The 11,234-nt window shown below is 42.5% G+C and overlaps 1 pseudogene; it reads right to left on the bottom strand.

Annotated features, from left to right (window-relative positions):
* Window positions 1-448: 448 nt before the first annotated feature.
* LOC145408147 (5S ribosomal RNA) lies at window positions 449-567 on the bottom strand (annotated as a pseudogene).
* Window positions 568-11,234: the final 10,667 nt, after the last annotated feature.

Below are 11,234 nucleotides of genomic sequence, written 5' to 3'. Positions count from 1 at the left end.
CAGTCACCCCTCTCTCATATACCTCTCCACTCCCTCCCTCCATCTCATCCCCAGTCACCCCCTTTCTCATATATCCCTTCACTCCATCCCTTCATCCAAATCTAGGGCTCCCCCTCTCTCATATACCTCTCCACTCCATCCCTCCAACTTATCCCCAGTCTTCTTCTCCCTCTTCACACCTCCACCACCCTCTATTAAAAGGAACAATACATTCAAACCTTGATTTAAGGGACTAAATGGGGAATCAACTTGTCCCTTACTTGAAAATGTCCATTGTTTTACCACATATAAAGACAATCTTATTACGAAATGCAATGATTGTTTCACTTATTTATATTCATTTCAGCCAGACGCCATGTATCCCAATCGAGGTGGCCAAGGGCTTAGAGTTAATTGTTTTACAGGGAGGGGCACTAATCCTCCTCCAATCCCACTTGACACGTAGGGATGCCAACAGCATCTGGTGTTCCCAGGCGGTCACCCATCCAAGTACTAACCAGACCCAACGTTGCATAACTTCGCTGATCAGACGGGAAGCGGTGTACTCAACGTGGTATGATTACGAATATTATTTTACGGGTACTGTATAAAGAAACATACTGTGTACAGTAGCCTATAAGCTAGACATTACGTATCATTTTTTAATGGTCTTGTCCGTTTGTCAGGCAGAATATGGAGTCCCTTAAATCCGAAATCCCTTAAACGGAGGTCCCTTAAATCGAGGTTTGAGTGTATACTAAAAATATTGTACTAGAAAACTTACCTTGTCTGAAGAGATGGCCAGGTAGGGAACCCTTTCGCTGCTTCCTCTAGTCACTCTTGGCCTAAAACTGCCATCCTAATGTTTTCCATGTCAACCTGTAAGAGAAATTACCAATAAATATTTTGATATGGTAGTCATAAAGATGTGTTATGACAAGCATGTACAGTTATATATTACCACCACTTCTACCATACCAACACCACTACAACTACTACTACCAGGCACGATGATATCCGAAATGACCATAATAGCTCATGAAATCTAAGTAAGATTTATTTGTAACTACTTTGCTATACATATAATAACAATACTGACTAGAAAATGTCATAAATAAGCCACATATTGCATCCCTAAGAGAGTAAGTTTACCAGCAGGGGGAAAAATCGTCGTTCAGTTCCCAGTAGCCATCGTCCGTGTCTCAAATTGCTTTGTTAAGTGTTCACCGATACTTTTTGATGTTAAGCAAGCCACAGACACGCTTGCTGAACTGAACTAATGAATGGGCGCTGTTGCCTCTGTATCGGCAGAGCTGGGCGGTATTTTCAAAACATCACTTATTTTGCTAACCACGAGCCTAAGTACATTATTGACTTAACAAGCCTAAACATATTATCCTTGGTAAAAATAGCATAATCAATAAACATAATTAATGAAGGCACTATACTATACACTTACATATATATATATATATATATATATATATATATATATATATATATAACAGGTATGTGTACATGTGTGTCTTTTCGGTAAATACAGGGCAATATGCACTCCAGACTCACCATGTCTTGGTGAAACTCAGTTAGAGTGTTGAAAATCGAGCGCTACATCGTCCTGGTACAAACACTTCAGGAGATCCCCGTAGAGATGCCAGCAACCACCACATCGAATCCGACTTTCAAGACACACATGTTGACGTAGGTGCCATGTTATTGATTCTTCAACACTGACTGGTCGGCCATCTCGTACCTAGACCCACCAAAAACCCTGCCCACGGTCCCAGGCACGGCCACAATGTTTTAAATAATGTTAATAGTAACCTACAACGATTAAGTACTTACTACAAGCGACAGCAGGTAAGATGCATATTGTCAAAAAGAAATTTCAAAGTCCTCTGGTTGTACGAAACGGTAATTTCTCCATACCATGCACGTCTCATTATAAACCTGAGTTAAATTAATATAAGGCAACCTGTACTTACTCGAACGAAACCGAATTTTAAAAGATAAAATCGCTTGGAGCCAGCATGTCACCGGGATGATCATGACGTCACACGGCTAAAAGGATCGTGACGTCACAATGCTACGTCATCGAAGCGACGAAACCACGCGACCATTATATCTCTTTATCACACATAAATCATATTATTATACTTATCTACGCTTATGTATAATAACTTACCTTATATAACTCTGCACATAATATCCTTGAAAACACTAACTGGAGGGCTAAAATTGCTAAATAAGGCGGACACTTCGTGCGCACCTCCCCCTCCAGCCGTATCTCGCCTCTCAATGGCCTATCACGACGAGATTCCACGGCTCTTGTGGCGGCTTTTTCCGATAAGACTTCTAAAAAATTTCCGTTTTTTAATTTATCCACCCTTACCCACCATATCAACTTCGAAAAATATCTCTGAGCTAGTTTTATAATGGGATTAGGAAGTAAACGAAAGTATTTTTGAGTTTCTTTGAAATTATGTGGTGAATCTGAGCATAGGCCAAAGGACACGAACAAAGGCTCGTCCAAAACAGAACCCCATGCAGTATACAGCGCATTTACCTATGGTGTAAAGCACAAGTGGACCTTCGTGATGAGGACCATACCAGACATCGAGTTGCGCTACAACCACTGGAGGATGCTATCAGGGATTCATTCCTGCCATCTCTAACCAACGGCGCCACATCCCCACACCAGAAGAGAGGGACTTTCTAGCATTACCACCCAGGATGGGAGGCCTTGGCAATATAAATCCAGCAACCGTGGCAAGCTACGAACACAGAAATTCACTCAGGCTCACCGAATCCTTGTCACAGAAGATTTGCGCCCAGGTTGAGACGGGTGGAATCGACCTTTGGTACCAAAGGCAGAAAGACATAGACAGATAAGCAAGGAGCGTGAAGCAAGACAAAAGGACCAGCTGCAGCACAAACGAACATCTAACACCAGACCAGTGCAGAAGAGTTGAAATTGCACAGGAGGTTGGGGCATCGAATTGGCTCACAACCTGCCTCTCAAGGCAAAAGGCTTCCACATCAACAAACAAGAATTTATTGACGCCATAGCCTTGAGATATGGGTGGCCAATAGAGAACCTACCTCAACACTGTGCCTGTGGCACTGCCTTTGATGCAAACCATGCAATGGTATGCCAGAAGGGAGGCTTTGTTTGCATCCGACACGATGAAGTACGCGACCTCACTGCCAAAATGCTATAGGAAATATGCCATGATGTCACGATTGAGCCAGCTCTGCTACCCTTGGACGACGAGCACATCGCCCACAGAACAGCAAACACAAGTGATGCAAGAGTGGATATCAGTACTCGAGGTTTCTGGATACGTGGGCAGAGGGCGTTCTTCGACATCAGGATATTCGATCCCATGGCAGCATGTCATCGTGAACTGTCCCTCGAAGCTGCACACAAGAGGAATGAAGAAGAAAAATATAGAAATTATCAAGAAAGAATCTAACATGTGGACCACGGTCGATTCACTCCCCTTGTGTTCACAACATCAGGTGGGATGGGTCCAGAGGCGATGAGATCCTACTCGAGACTGGCAGAGGTTCTTTCTGAGAAGAAACGTCAACTGCAGAGTTCTGTTATGGCCTGGATGAGATGTGGACTGTCATTCTCCCTCGTGAGGTCTGCTCTGCTGTCTCAGGGGCACAAGATCATCAGCCCTCAGGCCAGTCTCTCTGGCGGGTATGGAATACGAAGCTACAGCGGTCGAGAGTCGCATAGACCAGCGACTCCAATAGTTTAATGTCTTTATTTACACTGTAATATCAATAAATATAAAATGAAATAATAATAGTAATAGTAGATGGTTAGTAACCACAGCCGTTGGCATGCTTGGGGCCAACGGATTGTAATATGAGGGTTAGTGTTAACCTTCACATTACAACTCCAAATGGTGAACTATTAGGAAGGTTGGTTTTGATCTTCACAATATAATTCCCCAATGGATGGAGATGTAAAAAAAAAAAAAATGGTAGTAGTAGTAGTAGTAGTAGTAGACCCTACCGCGGCAGTGTGCCTGTGGCACTGTCTTTGATGCAAACCATGCAATAGTTTGCAAGAAAGAAGGCTTTGTGTGCACTGGACATGATAAAGTACGTGACCTCACTGTGAAATGCTGCAGGAAATATACCATGATGTCACCACAGAGCCAACTGTGCCACCCCTGGACGGCGAGCACTTCACCCACAGAACAGCAAACACATCAAATGATGCATGAGTAGTAGTAGTAGTTGTTGTTGCATAGGCAGTCTGGCCGAACAGCCCCGAGTCCCTAAGGAAGGCCACGGCCGAGACCTGGCTTTCCCACAGAGCTCTTAAGGAGTGTATGTTGTTGTTGTCGGAGGTGATTGTGTGCACTGCAGTCTTGCATAATGTGCTTAATAGTATGGGGGTGCTGTGTCGCAGATTGTGTGCAGTGCAGTCTTGCATAATGTGCTTAATAGTATGGGGTGCTGTGTCGCAGACTGTGTGCAATGCAGACTTGCATAATGTGCTTAATAGTATGGGGTGCTGTGTTGCAGACTGTGTGCAATGCAGTCTTGCATAATGTGCCTAATAGTATGGGGTGCTGTGTTGCAGACTGTGTGCAATGTAGTCTTGCCTAATGTGCCTTATAGTATGGGGTGCTGTGTTACATCCTGAACAGGCATCAGCGACGGAGTCATCCAGCCTTTTCTGATAACTTAAGAGGGCTGGATGATGCCCACATCTCAGCCTGACCAAGTGGACCCTGATCTCACGAGGGAGGTAGGATTCAGAAGGTGGATATCAGGAGGCTGTACATGCAGGGAGATAGGATTCAGCAGGGTGGATATCATGCAGGGAGATAGGATTCAGAAGGGTGGATATCAAAGGCCGTGCATGCAGGGAGATAGGATTCAGAAGGGTGGATATCAGGAGGCCGTGCATGCAGCTGTGTGTTAGGTGACTGAATGATGCGGCGAGTGATTTGAGTATGGATATGCTTCTGGAAGCTGGTCTGAGGCGGGCGAAGGGGGAGAGATGACAGTATTTGTTCTTACCTAATTGTATCTTTACAGGAATGAGTCAAGCTCGTATTGTCCCGTGTCTTAGACCATATTTATCGTACATATCCTTAAATTTGTGAATTGTTTTGGCACACACTATTTCATTCGGTAGTGCATTCCATTGATCAATTGCTCTGTTTGGGAAACTGAATTTCCTTACATCTTTATCACCTCTCTTCTTATGCAGTTTTTTGCAGTGTCCTCTTGCTGATGCTTCTCCATATGTTAAGTAATCATTTATGTCTATTTTCTCCTTTCCTGATATGCACTTATATAGCATTATCATGTCACCTCTTTTCCTTCTCTCCTGTAGTGTTGGTAGATTCAGTTTATTTAGTCTTTCTTCGTAGCTTAGGTCCCTTAAGCTTGGTATCCATCTTGTAGCGGCCCTTTGAACTTTTTCAATCTTGTCTATATGCTTTTTGAGATGAGGACTCCAGACTATTGATGCATATTCCAGGGTTGGTCTAATGAATGATGTTATTATCCTTCTTAGCATGTCTTCATTTATGTATGTGAATGCTATTCTCATATTTGCAAGCAGTGTATACATGTTCCGTACCTTCTCGCTGATGTGGTCAGCCGGAGATAGTCTGTTATTGATAATCACACCTAGGTCTTTCTCTCTTTCTGATGTGTATAGGGTTTTATTTCCTAACTTATAATCCCAATCAGGTCTTTTTCCACTTTTACCAAACTTGATTACATGACACTTGTCCACATTGAATTCCATTTGCCATGTACTACTCCATTCATGAAGTTTATTTAATTCTTCTTGTAGCTCCCTACAAGAGTCTGTGCTAGTAATTCTCCTTTGTATTTTTGCATCATCTGCAAACATATTCAGATAGCTCTCATTTCCAGTGTTACTGTTTATATCATTTATGTACACTAGAAACATGATTGGTGCCAGCACCGAACCCTGTGGTACTCCACTAGTCACTTCTTTCCATGATGAGTAGTTTCCTCTTAGTACTGTCCTCATTTCTCTTTTTATGAGAAAGTCTTCCATCCAACAAAACAGTTTGCCTCGAATTCCTCCTTGATGGTACAGCTTCCATAAAAGTCTTTGGTGTGGTACTGTGTCAAAAGCTTTCTTGAAATCTAAATAAATACTGGCCACCCATCCTTCCCTTTCCTGTATTGTGTTTGTTACTCTGTCATAGTAGCTCAACAGATTAGTAACACATGATTTTCCTTTTCTGAAACCAAACTGTCTTTCTGTTATCATACTGTGTTCTTCTAGATGATTTACCCAAGCTTTTCTTATAAGTTTTTCTAATACCTTGCTTACAACACTGGTCAGTGATACTGGTCGGTAGTTGAGAGGATTTTGTCTATTTCCTTTCTTGAATAAGGGGACTATATTTGCTTTTTTCCAAATATCAGGTAGTTTCCCTTGACTCAAGGATTTCTTGAAAATTAAAAATAATGGTTTACTTAACTCCTTTGCACATTCTCGTAACACCCAACATGAAATTTCATCAGGACCACTTGTTTTTCCTCTGTCTAATCTACTTAACTCCTCCTGTATTACTTTTTCTGCTATTTGTATATCTGGTAGTATGTGTGGACATGCGTGTTCCACATATTCCTTCTCAAAATTTTTTTCTTCTGTAAAAACTAATTGGAAATTCTTATTTAGTGCTTCACAAATATCTTTCTCTTGTGTATAAGTGATTCCCTCGTCCGTGATGGATTGTATCATATCTTTTACTTTGGTTTTGCTTCTGATATAGCTGTAAAACAGCTTTGGTTGATCACTACTTTTATTTATTATATCCTCCTCAAACTGTTTTTGGGCTTCCCTCCTTATTCTTGTATAGTCGTTTCTTGCCTGTTTGTAATTATTATACGCCCTTTCACTATTGTGTCTTCTGTATCTATTCCACAACAAATCTCTTCTTTCTTTTGATTTTTTACATTCTGTATTGAACCATTTCAGTATTTTCTTATCTGCTTCTTTGTGCTGTGGGATGTACTTCTGGACTCCTATTTCATAAAATTCACAAAATTTTTTATATACAGCATTTAAATCTTGTCCTCTAAGCTCATTTTCCCAATCAACTTCTAAGAAATACTTCTTTAGGTCTTGATAATTTCCCTTTTTATAGTTTAGTCTCTTTTTGTAACTGTCATTGCTGTTTACTATGTCATATGCTATCCTGAAGTTATAATTTAGTACTGCATGATCGCTTTTGCCGTGTGGAGGGTGATATATTAAACTGTCAATGTCATTTTCTTGCCTAGTAAATATTAGATCTAGCACTGAAGGTACATCAAGTCCTCTTTTTCTAGTGGTTTCCCTCACATGTTGCGTTAAGAAAAACTCTTGTACGAGATCCAGGAGCTTTTGGTCCCAACAGCTTTCTTGGCTATTTATATCTAGAGTATTCCAATTTATATTTGTATTGAAATCCCCAGTTAGTATAATTCTTTCCGATTTCTCTTCCATTTTATGTAGCAAGGATCTTATACTCTGAATTGTACTCTCTGCCAGGTCCTCATATTCGTCTCTTTCCCATGTGTTTGATCTGGGTGGCATATACAAATTGGCTACAATTACTTTACCTTCAGATGTGTCGATCTCTACTGCAATCAGTTCTACTTGTGATGGTATATCTAGGTTTATTTCCTTGACTTTTAGATTTTTCTTAGTTAATATTATAATTCCTCCTCCTTTTTTTAAATTTCTGTCTCTTCTCCATATATTGTATTCCTCTAAGTTTAGTATGTCATTGGATATCCTTGGTGTTAATTTTGTCTCAGTTAGGCATATTATTTGTGGTTCATTTTCTCTGACATAATCATTCATCTCTAGTAATTTAGATACCATTCCATCCACATTTGAGTACATCAACTTTATCATCTTGTTTATATACTTGTCATGACATGGTTCTACTAACTTCCTCCTTTTTCTTCCATCCTGTTTGGGTACCACTTTCGTACCTGCAATCCTATTACTTTGTAAAAAAGTTTCTTCTTGTCCTCTTCTGATCTTCCCTCATTTTTTGTTTTTGCTTCCTCCCTTTTCTCTTTCAGTAATTCCAGTTCCTCTTGTGTTAGGCATCTTTTTATCCATACATTTTTGAACTCCTCTTTTTCCATAAGATTCTTTGCATTTTTTAGTATCTCTTCCACAGTGTTAACACTCTGGAAAGTCACCTTTAGAGGTCTTGTCTTGCTTTTCTCGTATTTCCCAAACCTTTTGTGTTCCTCTATGTCTTTACTACAGATTTCCTCTGATACTTCTTTCAGTAAGCTCATTACATTTGCCATCTCCTTTTTGTCTCTAGTGATCTTGTTTTTAATTTCTTCCTCTTCTATACCAGTGATTACTATTGATTTATTTATTTCTACTGAATCTCTGACTAACTTTGGATTGTTTTGGATTATTCTTTTCACTTCCTTTTTAATGTTTTTTTCCTCCACCCTTGTTTCTAAGTCTTTCTTTACTTTCACCATTTCAGCATACGTGGTTTCTACATCATTTTTGTAGCTTTGCACAGCTTCATTCACCTGTGTTATCTTCTCCTCAATATCACTGCTCTGGTCCATAAGACTGCTTGCTTGTCTAATTGTCTCTGTGTCATTTTTTAACTCTTCCATAACACTCTCGTGATTAACTACTGTACTTCCCATTTCACTCACTTTCTTCCTAAGCGTATTCAATTCCACTGTTAGTTCACTGATGGTTGTCTTTCTTATTGGCCTCCCTTCCCAGTTTTTCTATCTCTTCCTTTTGCAAGTGCATTTGCTTCTTTATTTCATCAATTTCATTTTTGAAAGCCATTTCTAGTTTGTGTACACGTTCAACCAGTCTATTGTGAGTCTCCACTTCAACCAGTTCTTGGTAGAAATCATCATTTTGCTTTTTACTTTTATCCCTTTTCTTTTCCAAATTTGTTTTACTGAAGTATGGATCCATTTTGTAATACTAAATGAACAGAGTATGTACTTACAAAGTATGCACGCTTTCCCCGTGTTGCTGTAGTATAAACAAACCCAGCTGACTCAACGCATCGTGGTTCTTTGTTGTTTGAACCAGTCTTATTTAAACTTATTATTTCTTTTCCTTTTAATAATGAAAAATCATTTAGTCTAACCTGGTACAGAGCTTGACTCATTCAAAGATACTTATTTAGGTAATGCCTCTGGCCGTGTTGAGCTGGTATGGAGCGCCGGTAACGGACGTCTACCTCCGACGATGCCGTGTGTGTGTGATATCGTGTGCTGGGTGTTGTTTTGATGTTCCTTGATGTGTGGATGTGCTGCCATGTTGTGTAGCAGATGGTGTAGTTTAGTGGATGGTGTTGTTTTGATGTTCCTTGGTGTGTGTGTGGATGTGCTGCCATGTAGTGTAGCGGATGGTGTGAGTTTGTGGAGGCTGCGGCAAGAATTTGGGTGCCTCCCATGTCTAGATGATCCTCGGCTTTCAGGACTTTGGTTTCTTGGTGTAGGTGGTGTGTGGGTGTAATAGATGTGCAGCCTGTGATTATTTTTAGGGCCTTGTTCTGTATGGTCTGTAGAGTGTTGTAGTGTGTTTTGGTGAGGTTAGGAGCCCAAGCAGGGCTTGCATAATGCATCAGCCCCTCACGGGGCCCAAGTACCTGATGCAAGAGGGAATGTCAGTGCTCGAGCCCTTTCCATCCTTCCTTATCTGTCTTTTTTTCCTTCAATCTTTCCTTTTCCTTTTGTCTACGGGTGTTTCTACATTAAATGACAAGCCAAATGGTTTCCTGTACACCAGGAAGCCATTTACTATGCTGGGTGGTAACCACATAATTAAATTATGGCGCCTCGTGGTTTAGTGGGTAATTAAGCCGCTTCAATCTGATTGATCTGGTGCAAATTGTTATCCAAGGGGTGGTTGGGGTTTATGCTCATGTAATGCCACTCAGGGATGAATGAGGCTGGTCATTCTTATCATAAATGTCAGGACCAACTTGCCTAGCCTCCACCAGCTACACTCCTCATGGGGCAACACAGGATTAGATGTTGAATGAATGAATGATGATAAAGTCTCAGCATATGGTTGGTAAGAACAGTGGTTGGTGTGTCTGGGGCTGACAGATTGTATTATTTTTTGTAAAATACCAAGGGGAGACCACAGAGAGGTACGACAAGAGACCGAGCAAGACGGGCATACGTCTCCAACCACAACGTGCCCCTCTTCACCTCAACAGAATCCACGAGAGGTGCGTTACCCTGCTGCATTACCCTCTACCTGGACCAGCCTTCACCAGGATCAGGGCAGGATCTGTGTGCCAGCAGGCTCCCCAAGTAGGACCGAGATGACACCCATTGTGCTTGTTGGGGAAAGGACACCCACCGCGCTCCTTTCACCTACAGTCCCAAGCAGAACCATAGTGGTGCCCACTGTGTCCACCGGGGAGGGAACGCCCACCATGTTTCCCTCATCTGCAGCCCCCACTGGGAGCAGGACCGCGGCGACACCCATCGTAATCACCGGGGAGAGGACACCCACTGTGCTCCTCTCACCTGCAGTTCCAGGGTCTAGCAGAACCGTGGCGGTGCCCACTGTGCCAGTGCCCACTGTGCCCATCAGGGAGGGAACGCCCACCATGCTTCCCACGTCTACTAACCCTGTGGCACCCACCGAGGGTCACACCTCTTTCTCAACTCACTCCTCCAGAGGCCGAGCGGGACACCCCTCTCGCTCTCCCCTCACCACAAGGGGAAGAGCAAGCTCTCCAGTGGAGTTGCTGCTGGAAGGGGTCTGGAGCTGCCCCATAGTGAGTCTTGGGATGCACTCACTACAACCAGCGCCCCAACGTCACCAGTTGCTGTCGGACTCCCGGAGAAGGAGAAACCGCAAGCAGCCCCTGTTGGATTCCCAGCAAAAGCGAGACCATAGAAACCAGTCACTGAGGGACACCCCCAGGACTCCCGGCCAAGACCTCCCAAGACAAGTCGGCGAGCCATCCTCCACCAAGGGTAGGCACAAGGCAGTGCACCTACTCAACCTATTCGGCCCCAGCCCCAAGGGCTGACACACTGACGGAGGCCCCTCCAGTGAAAGGCCTCCCTCTACACCTCCAAGCAGCCCTCACCTGATGATCCAGCACACGATAGCATTCCCACGACCCTTCAGAGAGCACACATCTGACAAGACACCTCCTACACCTGGGCACCATCTACAGTTAACCTGTCAGCCCTAGTCTCAAACTGCAATCCCT

This window comes from Coenobita brevimanus, chromosome 75, assembly GCF_032717465.1.
Source record: "Coenobita brevimanus isolate Jiangsu-jjx chromosome 75, ASM3271746v2, whole genome shotgun sequence".
NCBI lineage: Eukaryota > Metazoa > Arthropoda > Malacostraca > Decapoda > Coenobitidae > Coenobita > Coenobita brevimanus.
The sequence above is the reverse complement of the archived record's forward strand: the minus strand, read 5'-3'. Positions and strand labels throughout refer to the sequence as shown.